This window comes from Pelmatolapia mariae, linkage group LG17 (assembly GCF_036321145.2).
Source record: "Pelmatolapia mariae isolate MD_Pm_ZW linkage group LG17, Pm_UMD_F_2, whole genome shotgun sequence".
In the NCBI taxonomy this organism is placed as follows: domain Eukaryota; kingdom Metazoa; phylum Chordata; class Actinopteri; order Cichliformes; family Cichlidae; genus Pelmatolapia; species Pelmatolapia mariae.
The window spans coordinates 15,574,886-15,593,400 of NC_086242.1; positions in this window are offsets into that span (position 1 = coordinate 15,574,886).

Below are 18,515 nucleotides of genomic sequence, written 5' to 3' on the forward strand. Positions count from 1 at the left end.
CTCCAATGGCTGTGTTCTGGTTGGTGTGTGATTTCAAACTAGCATAAAACACAGCAGCCCACTTACTGTATATGACCCCCACTGGAGGTAAATAAATGAAAGTTGGAAGGCAGCTTTGTCTCTTGTTACATGTGCATACATTCTATTTGAATGGTTTAGTTTAGCATAAAGTAGGAAACATTTGGCCTTTGTTTTTTTAACACCACGATCTGCAGTAATGGTACCTATGGTGGATTTAAAACTTGTTTTTTTTTTTTAATGACTGCCCCATAAAACAAAAGGCACAACAAGAATATCCATGATATCGGATCAGAGTACCGATCCTTTTCAGTATCACTGCTTACCAAATCTTTTTTTACAGTCTGGAATTTGTCTCAGCATTACTCAGTGGAGCTGTACATGAAAATGCAAATGTCTGACTCAGTGAGTTTGAACATTAAACAGTCTTTATCCTGCCAGCTCCCCGGTACAAAGTCTGTATGATGTCCGATTGAGCCCGTGCAAGAATAGCACAGGCAATTTTTGCAGCAAGGGAAGTGGATGTTATGTATCCTCTTTCCTGCAATCTCTACCTAAGCAGCACACTGGGCAAAAAACAGAGAAAATATTTAAATGCATTAACAACGTACTTTGATAAAATCAAGTTTGTTTCTAGATTATACCTGTATGCAACAAAATGCAGTTGTGCTAAATAGCAAGATAATGCTCTCTTAGTAGTATTTATTGTATTTACAATAAATGTTATGTAATATGTAAATAATTAGCATTAATATTTCAGTTGATATTTAGTGTTGTCAAAGCATACTACCCCAAAATAACCACAAGGGTTTTTATCATGCATTAGATAAGTTTGCCTTACCAAAAAGGATATTTCCAGTAGTGAGTATCTTCTGTCATGGGCAAAACCAGCTTGACGATGGAAGCTATTTTCTTTACTTTTCACCATAACTGCCAAGAGCAGATATGTCAGAATTGTTTTCAGTTTCAGTTCACTTCAGTTATTCGAACTGGATTCTTTTCTACTTCACCTAAACTTGTACTGGTTGATGTAATCTCGTCATAGACTTACATAAACCACTTTGCTACACTTTACTATGGTTTTAACATCACAGGTGTTTTGATGCTTCCTCATAAAATTTAGCCAGAAAACCTGAGATGCCACATATAATACTTTGTAACTGGCAAAATTTCCCCAAAAGGTTTTGACAGAATTATTTATTTATTAATAAATAAGTATTTAATATTTTAACCGGTGACTTTGGGATTAGACATCGAGCTTCAGTGTGTATGCAAAACAATTTGTAAAGAATGATTTAAAAAAAAATCCTGTGAACATCTTAGCCTCTAAAAGTCCAAAACTCACAGGTGTGTCAGCAATATTGGATAGATAAGCGATGTGTGAACACTAGCTGAACACTCCACCAGAAGCGTAATTCAAGTATAAATCTCTGGTTTATATGGAGCATTAAAAAAGAAGGTTGCACTTTGAGATTCGAAGGCAAGTATCTGATTCTGTGAAGCAGAGATTGAGCTGGAGGGCTGCGGCATGGCGAGGCTTCACTGTGAATCTGGATATTGAAAAGAGACTGAAATGAGGAGGGTGGGGGAGAAAGGTTGGACAGACAGAGGAAGAGGAGGTATGAAACAAAGACATGCTGACAGCACTGCTGAGAGGAGACTGAGGCAAAGAATATATGGAGGAGGGAGGTGGAGTGCTCAGAAACACTGGAGGGTGATATTCCAGGAGTATGGTTGCCATACGGCCAGTATATACTGAGCAGAAGCCAGTACCTTCTTTAACGCGGGCAGACGTGTCTGTGTGTGTGCATGTGTGAGGCAGCAGAGCCTGAGGCTGTACCCGCTGAGAACAGTCAGACTGGGAATCAGACGGCTTATTGGAGACAGTTCAGCACAGACTGGGAGAGAGATACTCATATATAAACCTCCACGCAGTACATAAACACTCAATACATAACATGCCAGCAATTTTCTCACACTAAGCAACCATAACATGAGACCGGATTTCGATTCATTGTACCTTATTGTTTGCTTCAAGTGCTAATGGCTAAAAATACCATGTAATATGTGTCATCTTGCATGGAAAGGGAGAGCGATAAGGAGAGAGCTGGAAAAGGAGGAGCAGATGGTGTTGTTGCATGCAGGACGGTGCGCGCATCTGAGTGTATGTGACCAAAAATTCCTGAGGAGGGTCACTTGAGCTCTGAATGCATTATTAAAAACGTGTCGCGTTAACACCTGTCACATGGCTACAGCTAGAGAGTGGGTGCTCTCTGTGTAACGGATAATTAGAGGACACTTAAATACTAAAAAGAGACACAATGGGTCTGAGGAAGTAACAGTGTTTGAAGTGAAGTGTTTGTGTCTAAATTATCATCCAGAGAGCTTTAATTGAGAGTTTGGGTGTCCTGAATAAAGTGGAGGGTGGTTTATTTTAGGGTTCTCCTCAGCATGTTTGTGTGTACTCACAGATGATATGTGTGTTCTAAAACCATGACATATACAACACTTCCAAAGTGGCGATTCAGTGAAGACTGAATTATTTTGGTACGAGTGGTGAACATTGTATCAATCAAATCATGTTTTTTCCACACTAGCACCCTGAATAATCAACTTTTTCACTCTCTAAATGGTCATTAACATCACATAGAGTGACATACTGTTGAGTACTTCATCAAATATTGAACATTATGGATTTATCTCTGGCAAACTTTGGGGTTATCCAACTTTACAAAATAGGAGGGCATATAAAATTCATTTAATAAAGCACATCTATCATATTTGGCCCGCTCTTCTAAAATACCCTAATCAATTATACATGGGTGCTGCTTGCAAACTGAGTGTGAGTCTTTTCAGCCCAGATTCAGCAGCTGGGTTTGTCTGTGCGTCTTTTTTCTTTCTGTTTTTTTTGACAGGAAGGCTGATAGTGTGCGACTAAATAACGCTCTGCATCATCAAGTTTACCAGTTTGTCTTTTATTTGTCTTTTGATTGCTTCAACAACTAGACCAGGCCTCGGTTTGTGCTAAATGCTGGCCATTTCTACAAGATAACAGAAGTTTGACAATTCTTATCAAATCTTATCACCCTTCATTTTTGTTTCATCAAGAATTAAAATAAAATTTGAAAAAATCCATCCACTTTTCCATTACCCAATTCAAAACTGTAGTGGCAGAGTGAAACTTTATTTTCCCTCCCGATTTAACTTTTTAACTGTCGACCAAACGTACACCATGGTGTTTGTATGAAATGTTGGATCTTAGTTGATCTAATAGTCAGGAATTTTTGCAATATTCTCCATGCTTTTCCCTTCATCCTTTTGCAATGACTGTGGCAAATCCACCACATATTTGTCACTACCTCTCTACTGCCATAAACCAAGCAGCTGCTGGTATCATTCAAGGAGCCAGGCCATCTTGTTGTGTCTCTAAAGCACCATATGGATCAGTATAGGAGCTCCTTTTACACAGAATCTGGGATATGTTTGTGCAAACTTTAATTTAATAGACAAAACTTCACAGGCTTGCTGGCTGGACAAAGATTTTATGAAGCTGTCCCTAAAGAGAAATATAATAGTCATAAAACGAGATAAATGTTAGCGCTAATAAAAGTCAAAGTAGCTCTTTCTTTATTCGCTGATTATACTGCAAGAAATGTTCTTCTGAGAAGAGAGTAAAATATATCAGATTCGGTCTGTTGTTGTAAAAATGTAAAAAAAAAAAAGAAAAAAGAAAAAAAGAAGTTTATTGCAGCACAAAGTGTGTGAGCTAGACAATGCAAACTGGACAGAGATAACAGGAAGAAGAGTAAAAGTTGCTGCTGCGAAAATAATGACATGTCCCTAGTTTCCAGTTCTTGTTATTCCAATTTACTTCTCCTGACGCTTCACTTGAGATGATACTGGCTACTGTTATTAGTTTAACACCTTGAGTGGAACACAGTGGCTTGCTATAGTGAGGAAACTCTTCAGAAACTTGCTCAGAGACCGCAGTAATTAAAATAAGCAAAAAACAAACTCAAAAAGCTGCATTTGCCATTATGTCCAAAAATATGTGGGCAGATAAACGGTGTGTGGTGCTCAGTGCTAATTTCGGTTTTTCATGGTCTCCATATCTATTAATACCAGCTGGCCAGTCTGATATTGTTTCGTGAGTCTGTGATTGTGAGTCTCCCTCTCTGTTTGCTTGTAAATGGTAAATTTGAAATGAACCAATTCTTAGAAAGCACTTTTCTACTCTAATCCAGCACTCAAGGCCCTTTGTACTACATGCGTCATTCACCCATTCACACATGCACTTTTTTCCTACATCTAGCTAACATCCATACACATTCAGCATCTTGTCCAAGGATGCTTTGGTATACACACTGGAGGAGCCAAGGATCCAACCACCAGCAGATCAGTGGATGACCTGCTCGACCTCCTGACCTGCAGCCACCCCAAGTATCTTGGAAAAATATGGATGCATAGCAGGAAATGACTGTTACTAATAACATGATAGTAACAGAACTATGCAAGATAAGAGTTCAAGTATTGCTGGGTTTATACATATGAGTATGGAACGGTTCCCCAGCATTTGTCCCACTTCTGCCTAAATTATCTTTAATTTTCTATGTGTTATTGTGTGTTAATCCTCGTATGTAAGTAGTTTTGACAGGTATTTAAACATATTGAATAGTATACCTTGTATTGTTTTCACATGTGGCCCTGGAGAAGGGGTCACATGCTACAAATGTTGTTTTTAATACTTTAGCAGAGGTGTATATGTGTGCTTATGGATACAGTTTGTCAACACAATAGCACAAGTGTGGAGGATGTTGGTATAAAACTTTACTGATGTTCAGAGTGTTGTTCTTCTTTTAGGGGTCACCACAGCACACAGCCGTCCTCATGCCACTCATGCCTAGCATTCTTCTTCAGTCTTCTGTCACACCAACCCTCTGCATGTCCTTCAAAACTACATTCATGAATCTTCTCTGAGTTCTTCCTCTTGTCCTTTTGCCTGGCAGCTCCATATTCAACACTTTTAGTCCAATATATCCACTATCCCTCCTCTGCACATGTCCAAGACATCTCAGCCTTGCCTCTCTAACTTTGTCTCCAAACTCTCAACCTGAGCTCTCCCTCTGATATACTCATTTCTAATTCTGTCCCTCCTGGTCACTCCTAATTAAAGCCTCAGCATTTTCAACTCTGTCTCTTGTAGTTCGGCCTCCTGTCTTTTTGTCAGTGCCACCGAAACATACATCACAGCAGGTCTCACTATCATCTTGGAAAATTTCCCTCTTTCACTCTTGGTGCTATCTTTTTCTCACAAATTTCCCCTCACTCCACCCTGCCTGCACTCTTTTCTTTGCTTCTCACTGTCCGTTGCTTTAGATAGTTCACCTCGGGTTTTTAAATGCCATTGTATGAAGTGAGTAGTGACTATTAATTGAATATTTAACTGATGAACACCGAGTAGATAGGGGTGAGAACATCAATAAGTTGATGGGCATATTTGCTTTTGTCAAAAATGGTCTTTAGTCAGCTATTACATTTATTTACTTCATATAGTCAGCGTAACAGAGTCAGCATATTTAAGATATTTCTCAAGTGGCACACTAATAGTTTCAGGCTCAAGACTTCAACTAATCATTATCTCTTTTGGCTGACGGTAGGCAGCACAAACAACCAGAACCAATCACCCAGCTGAATGTACTAATAAGCCAAGCGTGTCATGGTATATTCATTTTCTGACATCAGATTATGGCTCCGTGTGCAAAAAATAATTCACACAATCTTTTTCTACTGCCCAAACTCCAGTTTTGAGAGCATAGGGTATGCGGTTGTTTTCTGTAATGTCACTGTTAATGGATCCCAGTGGGCTCACTCATATCCCGAAAGCTGACAAAGGATTCTTCTAAACAATGATTCGCGGTGGGTGGCTTGTCATTTTTAGTGTTGCGGGGCATGAATTAATGAGTAAAACCCTGAAAAGTCTACAAATGACCAATCACCCAATGTGAAACCTATTTGCATTTGGAAAGATAAATGCTGTGGAGCCAGCAGAGGCCTATTAATTGTGTCAGTTTGGTCAAAATCTGAACTCTCTCAAAATCAGGAACTTTGATAATTAAAATGGTCAGTATATGAACCTTTATTCCACTTGAGACTAAAACAACACTTCAGAAAGTAAGACTTTATCTTTGTATTGTGTATTGCTTTTGCACTTATACTTTATTAAACACGGTTGGGAATCTTTCAAAATATTGTCCCCAAATGCTGACCACCCATGTTTAGTGTCAAATGATTGATAATCTGGGGCTTTTAATGATTTCTGTGAACTGTTCTTTTCCAGGGTGGAATGATTGTACAGCATACATCTTTAATGACTTAAAAAAAAACAAAACAAGAATTGGGTATTTAAGTCTGAATGTATTTTGGATTTTCTCTAATCCACATGAGCGTCAAAAGTATGCACACAGGCTCAAGTATATGTATGTCCACTCAAAGCCTTTAATTAATATAAGTAGAGCTGAAGGTTCTATCATATTTTTTAACTTGACAAGGCCAAGCCTATTAACGTCATCTCAGTGATCATGATTGACTATAAGTGGTAGATTCGCTTGAGGAGGATTGATTTGACAGGAGGCATTTGTTTAGAACCACTATAATAAAATCTTTAATATAATAACATAAAATAATAAAAAAGAAAGCTCTGTTTGGAAGCAGACTCATTTTGCAAATCCAGCAAATTCTGAAACCAGTCTTGCGTGACAGCACTCAATTAAGTAATTAAAAATTCCATCTATTAATACCATCATCTCCATGACAACACTGTCTGTGACAGCTACATCGCTTGACAATGTATACCAACTTTATTCCAAGTTTTAAAGCGGTAAGTGCCCGCTAAGAGGCCAGCATTTTCTAGTTTCCCAGCAAGGATGAGATCAGGTCTTTTTTTTTTCTTTTTCAAAATTCTCTCCTCTCTGTCCCTGAACCCTGGGGGTAAAGGAGAAAATGATGCAATTGCCCTCAGCCATGAATGATTCAAGAGCTCACAGTGCCTTCTGAGTTTGCAGTACTTGCAAACATCCTGGGGCGGAAATTGAGGACTCAATAAAGCCAATCTTTTTCTGTCATTTAAATATTTGAAAAAAGCTGCTACCTTTAAATATTTGCTTCATTTTGATGAGTTCTTAGACATAATGTTTGAAATACTTTGCTCATTACTGTCTGAAAATACACCCTTGATGCATTTGTAATATTTCTCCTTCATCACCTTGATTGGGGTCGTTACTGCTTGCATATGCAGCTCTAAATTATGAGAAGTACCTTGCTTCTTTATGATAGTCTAAACTCCCATAGCACCCATGCATGGAGATTTATCTGCCAATCTCACTGCGTTAAGCTTGAATATGAAAGCGATGGTATGAATAGACACCAATCAGGAGCTGCAGAGACATCTCAGCACAGCACCTCTCTCAAATCATTCCAATTTCAGAGCTTCAGAGCATATGAGTATTTAGACAGTGGCTGATTATCAGAATGGATACTGAGATTTCTGTAGGTAGCCTGAGCTGATGAAGAACCATAGGTGTAACCTGATGGACAAGTGCTGCTCTTTTGACACATCTGACCCCTTTGTTACCAAAGTACAAGTTTACAAATTGTACATTACAGCTGATGATGTAATGCCTGCATCAATATCTAATATCTAATATGCTAAGTATTGGTCATCTAATATCTTAAGTAAAAAGTGATTTTACTACCAGCTTATAGACTATAGTGTTTATGTGCATAGTGTAAAACTGAAAAATTAACAATTTAATAATTTTTTGTCATCGCTGAAAAAACTAATTGCATTTTTAAACTTTTTGCTCAATTTGTGTTACCTTACTTTTCATAGCTCTATGAAAGGTATCTTTAAACATCTCTAAAGAAAGATATGATTTTGCGGCTTTCCCAGATGAAAGACAATCAATGCAAAATAACAATGGTGACATCTCACAAGGTGACTGCAGGTAGCAACTCATCAATAGCAATGGAGCATGAAATGACACACTGACTAGTGTGATACCTGAACTTGTTAAAAAGGTAAATGAATTCTAAAAAATAAATGGAAAAGAAATGAGAGAGAATATGCAAAAAAATTGTTCAGGATTCCAACGAAGAAGAACCTCTAGTTTCAGCTGAGTTTTGACAGCAGAAATTTTGTATGATGTGCTCTCTAGCTACCCTGACAAAAGACATGAAAACAAGTAGTAAAGGAACTGTAGCCTACACTGTAGCCCATGATTTAGTCGGCATTATCTATTATCCAGTCTCCATGAATGCAAACTCATTGACCTCTGGAAGTTTATTAGACCCATGTTATACCAACACGTTCTTGCAACACGTTCTCACTCCCGAAAGCGTAATATTTTATGCTAGGTAACAAATCCTCAACATGCTGTCTCTACTGTATCAAAACACATATATAGACTTTAGTATTTGTTAATACATATATTATACACATACACATATAAATATAGATATATGTAGAGATATAGATACATGTATTAAAAACTAAAAATAGATATTGTTAATTGGGAGGTTCAAAATTAAGGATTGTTATCAGCATAGGAATCCGGTCAGAAGAGCACAGCCATCAAGCTAGCTTAACATAACAAAAGGAAAGACATACACGGACTGCTACACTCTGAAAGAGAAAACAAGGTCAGACTATAAGCCATCAACTTAAAAATGAATGAGCTACTAAATAATTTTTAAATTAAATCAACTCAAGAGAAGGACAAAGTAAACTCACTTTAGCTGCCTCTCTATGTGGGAGTGGAAAGAGTGTAAGGGAGTGCAGTCCTTAATAATGTGTCCCAGGTTGTTTAAGTTAAGGAACAAATAAACTCATTAGCCAATCAATAATGAGAAAAGGAAAAGGGGAAAGGAAGTAAGGTAAAGGAGTTGAGGTGTGCATTAATGAGTAATGAAGTGTAGGTCACTGCAGATCTGTATTATGTGAGGAATATACTGACCAAAAAAGCTATCTCAGCCCAAGTGCCAGCTATAAAAGCAAAAATCTACAGTTCCCCAAATGTACACTTAAAACATGGCTATCCTCATCGATCTCTATGTTACAATGTCCAGATTTACAGCTAAGATAAACATCCATTTGGTTTTTTATTAATCCTTTACTTGTTGTGTAGTCATTTTTTAGCAATCAGTTTTGTTAAAAGTGACCAAGACAATAAGGAGTCGTGCTCAGATTTCTCATTGTTTGACCTTTTGGAAATCATCATATTATTTAACGTCATGGAAAATTACAGATGCAGCTTGCTAACCAAGAAAATATGATAATTTCTTTGTATCTCATCACTGAGTTTGAACAAATGAGACGAGTTGGAGCTACACCTCGGGGTTGTATAAATGCTGGTCATCCTCTGTTTGCATTTCTGTTTTACTAAAGTGTACTGAAGTGTCGCCCTTCCTGCTGCAAATGGGTTGGATTGTTCCTAATTTCAGTGATAGTTGCTGACAAAGCTTTAAATAGCAGCAATACAGGGTGCCTGCAGAACGGTAAGCCTCGGTTTGCATCAAAGAATCAGAGAGGCTGGATAAAAAGATAAGCACAAGAAAGCTCTGTAGATAAAAAGAGGAAAAAAGGGAACGTTTAAAGGTTTAGTAGAGCTTTATTTCTCCAGGTGCGTGTATGCGTGCGCAAGAGTCCTACACTAGGGAGTCCGAGAGAGATTCTCTAACTTATTTTCTAAATATTTACAGCTTTGAGATCTATGGGGCACAGATGCCAGTTTGTATTTGTCATTGCACCTTATCAATGGTAGATCCAGCTTACAAAGCTAAGCAAATATGCCTCATAGCAGAAACCTCAGGGAGAAGAATCCACCATATTCCCTTCTTTTTTCTTTGGTGCCATCCTTATTTTTGAAATTGCTTACAGCTGACTGGAAGACAGCTGGTGCAGCCGGTTTCTGATGTGACTTTTGTTGAACAGCAGGCAGGTATAACTTCACCCTCTGAATTGGAAAGCCTCCTAAAACCACCTCCCAAACACCTGCCAGACATCCCAAGCAGTGACATTGTTGAAAAAGTTAGAGGACCCACGTTTTTTTAGTGCTGCTCCACTTTTTTTTTAAAGCATCATCTAAAAATAGGTTGGCAGTACTGTGTCTGTTTCATGTTTCCTTTAAACTCTTGATTGAATTCAAACTAAAATATAGATTAGCCATCAAAGCTCTCCTGTAGTTTTTACAAAGACGTGCATCTGCTGGTATTCCTGCTCCATCACTATGTTTTATCTGTGGAAAGCCAACTTACAGCCTCTCTTAGTCTGTCTTGTTTTTGACTTAGTCACTACCTACATTTTCTGTCAGGTTTATGCTTGTAACCCCTGCTGAGAAACTAATGGATGAAACGCTGTCTCTTTCTGGCCAAGCTGATGGGCTGCCTTGAATGGAGCTGCAGGGCAGAGTAAGGCAGCAGGTTGGTGAAATAAAGATAATGGTCATTATCTCCTCACCACTTGCCACAATTGCCAGATGTCCGATGACCCACCCTGACAGCTGCATTCGGCTTCACCCCCCATGCTGCACCCAGCTGAGAGGAGAATGAACAGAGCTTTTTATAGTCTTATTGTGTCATTGAGCAACATCAATCAGCAAGTTTTTGGGGGGGACTGCAGCTTTAGCTTTTGCAACAGACCATTCAAAATCCATCCACACAAGGTTGTTCCTACATATCTGCATACCCTGCACTCTAAGATGCCTGATGACAGTGTAAAGCCTAGGAAGGGAACTAAAGAGAACCCCTTTGGCCTGCTGCAAGGAATAAACGGGTGAGTGTGGGGGATGCGCGCTTTAAAACGGAAAATGAATCATTCGAATAGGAGGAGCTTAATTTAAGTGTTTCAAAGCTAAATCTTCTTTTGTTCTTCGGAGGGACTCAATTGAAACTGTTAAATGCCGTTGCTAGGAGACACCAGTCATGGTCCACAGATAGTATATGCAGGCAAATTAAGTGATGTTGGCATTGACTTCATACCAGTATCACCAGTCGTGTGGAGGAGCAAAAGAAGAAAAAAAAGATTTGACAGATGGAGAGCAAGCATGTGGAACAAGGCCATAGATATAAGCATAAATGCAAAATAATAAAAAATAATGAGGAGAACAATCAGATTCAAATACCTCAGTGGATGTTTAATGTCACTTCACATAAATGGTACTTTGCCTGTGGAATTTGAACTACAGCAACCCAGACAAGGATTGCCTCTCTTGATGCACCACCTCCCAATAAATCCTTCATACACAGCAATCAAATAAGCATGAATAATTCAGTGTTGCCAAACAACTCACACATAATCATTTAATGAGTTTCGCGCCTATCTCATTGCTCCGATATACGTGGGTGAAGATAACTTCCCGTCTATGAGAAAACTTGGCCGGTTTGTCTTTGAACATAAATGCATCACTCATCTGAGTCAGGACGCCTTGATTGTTGGGTTGTTAGATTAATGGATTTTTCTGGATTTTTAATGAAAAACAAAGAGAGATTAATGGATTAGTAGAATCTGTAAACTGTAAACATTTGCGACAATTAGTTTGTTAAAGAGCATCTACGGCATCTGTGTGAAGATCGCCTGCCAGCAAGAATACAGTTTTCTGTGCTCTCTGCAGAACTCATATCATTTGTCATACAGTGACTAGTTCAGACTAGAAAATAAAAGAAAAACACTTATCTTTGGTGCACTATATATCATAACCCAAACAAAAACATGACAAGATTTTCTGCAGTGATTTAGCTGTAGAAAAACTAAGGCTAGACACTCTTTGAACCTCAGAGGAGAAACTCAGACTAATATTTTTCAATATTATTATTATTTTTTTTTTTTTTTTTTAAATGCTAATTTAATCTTAGTTCATACATGACATATTGGCCTGAAATATATTTAATGTTATGGATATGAGAAAATGTAACATATTTAGGATCCATCCTCTGGGCACCATAGATGCCTATATGCATTTTTTTTTTTTTTTTTTTTTTCGGACAGGGGAAAAGAAAAGGGAGAAAGAAAGAGGGGGGAAAAAACAAAACAAACAAAAAAAAAAACAGCGGAGAACAGGGACGGGGATAAAGGGCAAAAAACAAAAACCAACAAAATAAGCAGACAAAAAATACATATATCAATCACCTGGATCACCTGTTGAGAAAGAAAAAAGAAAACAAGCAGAAGAAAACGAGAGTAATAGAATAAACAACATCACAATGATATATGGGAATATAACACTACATACTTAATATTAAACATTATTGTGCAGCACGTAAGATCGACAGCGCACAGTGTGCTTTGAGGTAGGAGCCAAAAAGGGTGTAGTTTGTGTGTGTGATCACCTGTGTGTACACCTGTGAGCATGAGCGCGCTTGTATTTAAAAGGTTCCTTAATGTAATGATCTGCTAGAGGGTGTGGGGGGCCACAGTCCCATCCTCCAGGGCATGAAGCAGGTATGGAGGAGATCAAAACTCCAGACATCCAGAGGCCCCCAGAACACAAGAGACCAAGGAAGACCAACAGAATATTATAATCAATATTATTTTTCAATAATACTTTACAGTGACAGCATGAATTCTTGCATTCGTAAAAGAGAATCAAATCATACTTTACATTGATAGTACTGGCATCAACATAAAGCAGATAATAAATATATGATATGTGAATATATGAATAAAATAAATGAATCCAAGTGCAATCACATATAAGTGGACAGGAAATAGTTCAGGAGACCAAGTATGAAGTTTAAGTGAAAGGAGATGAAAACTGAAAACTTACATTTGTAGAGTCTTGTAGCTGACAAAATTTATTATTTTATTAGTTATTCAGGGCGATGTAAAAGTCTTAAGCCACTCCTCATTTCTTCATATTTTGCTAGGAAGATGACAAATGGGTTCTTAAAGCATGTACAAGTGTACGTGGAAATACAGTGTGTAAGAAACAAACAAACTTTACATATTTGTTATGAGCTCCTTCTTAAACACAGCCTGAAGTCTTTTGGGGAAGAGTTCCTTATAATTTCTTTGAGCAGTCTTCAGGAATAGTTCTCCAGGTGTCTTGAAGGGCATTTCAAAGCACTTCTTTGGATGTTGACTGTCTCGTGTTCCCACACTGCTTCATTATGATGAGATCCAGATTCTGAGAAGGCCAATTCATGACTGAATGCTTTTACTGCATGCGTGTTTGGGATTGCCGTCATGCTGAAAAATGAGGCTGTTGCCAGTCAGGCCCTTTTTGGATGGTGGATCAAAATCTGACGGTACTTTTCTGCCTTCAAAGTTTCATCAGTTTTGATAAGATCCGAAACACCACTGGCTGGAATGCAGCTCTTTAGCGCGGAACAATTTTTGTAATGCTTGAATGATTCTGAAAATGGTCAGGTACAAGGATTGGACTGAAATTAGATGGGGAAAAAAAATCAGCCAATGTTCAAAGAAACAAACTTTGAAAATGCAATCAGAAAGCCTGAAGAACTACTCTTACATAAAAATCTGTCTCCTTGGAAGCAAAACCTTAGGAAACAAGGGGCGGCCAAAGACCATACCATATATAGGCCTTTTATTTAAGGTTACAGTGTTTTCACAACATCAGAAGCATTTACAGAGTTCATAAATTGTTTCCCATGTATTACTTACACACACACACACACACACACACGAGTGTATTACCTTACTATTATGAAGTCCACCTGCCATGGTTTCAGCTGTGTCATACTGACTGGAGTCACAAAGGATACACTTGTGCATCCTCAATCATAGCTGCTCTGGCGAACATCATCTCTCCTCATTTTTTCTACCTGATGCAGTTGAGGAATGAAGGCATTCTCCGGGATGGTGTGCTAAGACTGATTTCTGAGCAGGAGGACACAGGAGGCAAGAAGGCACAAAACAAAACAAAACAAAAGCCCAGGGAAGGTGGGCAATAATCAAAATGCTTAATAGCAACAAACTAGTGGCACTAGCTGTTAGCAGAGACTACGATATTGCTTAATGGGGGTAGCAGAGCTTACTATTTGGAGATTTCTTGATTATGGAAGTGGTTACAGATGGTGAAGCTCTGTTTGACTCTGACACACCTGTCTTCACTCGTGCAGAAAAGCAGACACACTCGCCACAGCGAGAGACATGCAGAGGAGCATAGCATCAGGTCAGCCAGAAGATGATGTTGACGAGGAGCCAATGGCCAGTGGCAGTTTTTCTCTGCAGCTAAGTGCATGTAAAATCTCTGGTAGCAAATATTGTATTTGACTTCAAAAATATAGCTTACTGGTAACAGCCCAGTGAACTGAGAAGAGCAGTTAAGTGGGCTAATATTTCAAACTGAGCAGGCCCTTGCCATACCACAGGTCGGGAATATGGATCCAATATTATTCTCACATAAACTCATATGAATGATGCCTCACGATGTAAGATCTACACATGTTACCCACAGTTTTAGTGAGTGTTTATAGCGTCTCATTCTAAATTAGCAGGCATTAATATGAAGCTTTATAATTTTAATAAGGAGGATCTGTAGTCACGCTTCTGCTTTCCAGGTGTTTGGTGGCTAACTTAAGCTTTGCATCACTTCCACTTTCCCCACACTGTTAACCTTATTACATCACTGGTCTAGTCCAATCATCTTTCTGCCCCTTTTTTCAGCCCAATCAGCCTCTACTTTGCATACTTTAAATCTCACTGCTCATCTGTTACTCTACCTTGCAGATGCCTTCATGCAAACCACCTCCTCTGCATATCCGCCTCTTCCTTTTTACTCAGGCTCCATTTAAGCCTCCATCTTCATCTCCACCACCAGCGTCTAAACTCCAGGGGGTCGTGCCCTAATCCCCATCACCACTGAGATTCAGTTCTGCTGTGATGGGGCGTGGGAATCTAATTGCCAAATACCTTAACTGAATTCTGTATATCAATAACTTGATATACTTTAATTCCTTCTGAGCTCTCCATATTGAAATGAAGTTGGTCCTCCCTTTGCAGCTATAAAAGCTTCTACTCTTCTGTAAGGATTGCCAGTGCACACCTACGCTGAGGTAGAAAACATCCTTCAACAAGCTGTCCCACAATGTTGGGAGCATAGACTCGTACAAAATTTCTTGGTAAGCTGAAACATTAAGATTTCCCTTCAGTGGAACTAAGGGGCCTGGACCAAACTCGTAAAAGCAACCCCACACCATTATCCCTTGTCCTCCAAACTTTATGGCTAGCGCAGTCCGGCAATGAACGTTCTCCTGGCATTTGTGAAACCTACTCTCTCATCAGACTGCCTGTTAGAGGAGCATGATCTGTCACACCTTTCCACTGCTCCAGAGTCCAGTGGAGGTTGGCCTTACACTATTTTATCTGACCTTTGGCATTGTACTTGGTCATGGAAAGCTTGCATGTAGCTGTCTGGTCGTGGAAATCCCAGTGTACAACTTTTGCGCTAATATTAATGGCAGAGGATGTTTGGAGCTCTGCAATTCCTGAGCCAGCAGAGCATTTCTGAATTTTACACATTACGTGCTTCAGCACACAGCGAACCAACTCTGTAAGTTTATGTGGTTTGCTGTTTTATAATGGATTTGCAGTGGTCCCCAGATGCCTCCACTTACAGCTGATCATAGAATATGGTTGCAATGGTGACATCCTAGTATAGAGCCATTCTTGAATTCAGTGAGCTCTTTAGATCAACCAGTTCTTTCACAAATGTTTGTACAAGCAGACTGTAGGAGGGTAGGGGTATAAATACACAATAAAAAACTGCCTTAATTTGCTCCCCTTAAACGTAAAATGTGGATTTTTTCCCTACTAACTCACAACACATCAATAATAAAAAAAGACCAAAAAACCCCAACTCGAGCCAGGTAAAATGGTACTAGCACAATTACATTATGCGAATATGTCAAATTAACAGCAGTTAGCAAGCATGCCCCTCCCCCCCAAAAAGTTGACAAGAACAGCAGGTATCTGAATGTGGATGCTAATTAAACGGAAGTGTCACGGATGCCAGTGTTCCTTCACTGTCAGCTACCTGCCAAACACTGTTCTGTCTCACAGCCTTCCTATGATACACCCGGAACAAATGTGACACAATTCGAAGACACTTCAGTGCACAAAAGAGGAGAGGAATGTATTTCAACGTTGTGAAACACTTTTCTTCCTAATAGTGGAGCCACTCACTATCAGAAGAAACCAACATCATGTCAATATGACATGATTACACAAGCAATTGGTGTCATGGAACAAGGTATAAGCAGCCACTTACAAATGTGCAGAATCTATAATTCTGGTGTTTTTAGCAGAAGACTGCTCAACTTCTAACTGTAACTTCACACCAGTTACCTGGGACATTAAAACCACTGACAGGTAAAGTGAATAGATCGTCTTGTTGAGAAAGATGTGGTGCAAATATATTTGATTGATCTCATGAGACATTTCAGAGTGCTGTAGTATACAGCAAAATGTTATGGAGCCTGATGTGAAGTGGGAGAGAGAGGTTGTTGACATAAAGCAGAATGGCTTAGCTCTCCAGTCAACTGCTTATGGAGCTTATGGAGGATAAACATCATTATTTATTAACAGCCTAACATAATTAGTGTAGCATTAAACTGTACTAATAAATTACACTTGAGTAAAAGCACCATAATTGCAGATATTACAGATGCAAAGTAAGTGAGTAAACACCAGTTGTGTAAAGAAGTTGATGATATAAGATGATGGGGTTTTGAATTCCCTTTTAAAATAATGTCCAAACTTGAAGTATGTTTGGGTAAGTAACTATGATATGTTTATGGTTTACAGCATCATAAAGTAGCTTTGTATTTGTCATAAAGCATAATATAATCCTCTTGTATTCGTGTGTGCTGGTGATGGAATCAGGAATTTAAATGACTTGTTAACAGCTGTACTGTCAACAAAAGGAACCATCACCATATGTGATACCAAAGTGTTCTCATCCCAGGGCTGTTCTGTGAGATGCTGTTGGCATTTCCAAATTTCTTACAAGGTGTCCTTTTGTTATTTGTGCCTTTTTACACTGTAAGCCTGAGGTAATGGTACTAGAGGTCCGTAGGTGTGGCAGGAGAACATGGTTTGCTTTTTGCTCTCTTTGATTTGCTTGGTTTATACTTGGCAGTTGAATTTGTTTTTAATTCCTTTAAGACTAAAAACTATACTTGGTTAAGTTAAATGAATAGATAGATGATGAAAGATGAAGTGAAAAATTACCTCACCCAGTGTATTTAAATAAGATGCAAACAGTGCATTATAAGTTCAGAATAATTTATAATAGTGCCTTACCAGTACTATAGTACTGGCAGAATACTTGGTGTTGCATTAGCATAATGAACAAACTAGATACAATTATACAGCATTAGAGAGCTACTATCCTTGTAGATAACTAATATACTGTGCTCATATAACTACCATATTTTTTGGACCATAAGGCGCACCGGATTGGAAGGCGCATTAAACGAAAAGTCAGATAAGTCAAACTTTATTCAACTCATTCTTCTTGCTTCCTCCACTTCTGTACCATTGATTCATTAATATTGAATTCTCTCACAGCTGCTCTATTCCCATGTTGTTGCAGTATATTAATGACTAACCTCGTATTGTGGATGGATTATTTCAGTTGTTTTCCTGACTGTAGTTTGGTCCATTTACAGCTTCCTGCCATGCAATTCCATTTGTTCCTAACCATCAGGAAACCTCCCGTTAACTTTTATCAAGTGGTAAAAAGTTAGCATTCATCCTCCAGCTTCACTGTGTTTATGTTATGCTAACATAGCTGTGTCGCTAGCAGTCACGTAGCACATCATTAAATAGCAGCTAGTCCACCTCAGTAACCCTACAAAAGTCACTGTTGTTTAGTTTTCTGTCTTCATTTATCTTGGAAGTGATAGCAGAGCTGTACGTTTTAATTTTTCCAGAAATCTCTCAGTCAGAACATGCTATATCGTGTTTAGGTGGAAACTAGCGAGCTAACTTCCTGCTAACTTCTACCTCCGTTAAATTTAATAAATTCTGTTTTCATTGATGCCTGGATGTTAAACTTAATTGTTACACCTGGTAAAGAAGCAACGCTGATCATTTTATTAACAGTTTTAACTCTCAGTGATGCCGCAGTGTTTGTTTGGCTTTGGGACCTGAAGTGGAGTTTTGGACCCGGATTACTCTGTGAGGCTCCTGACTACGGTAGCCGTAATGCTCCGACAATCCATCAAGCGGTGCGGCTTCATAACTTCCCAAAGTCGTACTAAAACATTTTTTGACAGATTCGAGGTCACTAAGCACAACCAGAATTCATACACAAGCTACTGTTGATTTTTGAGAAAATTAAAGGATTTTAAGTGCGCCTTATAATCCGAAAATACGATACTATGGGTACTTATTGTTACATTTATGGGAAGGTGCATGTCAGAATAAACCATAAGCTGGGTCTACCTCATGTTGTTGATTTTACAAAGTACTCCAAATT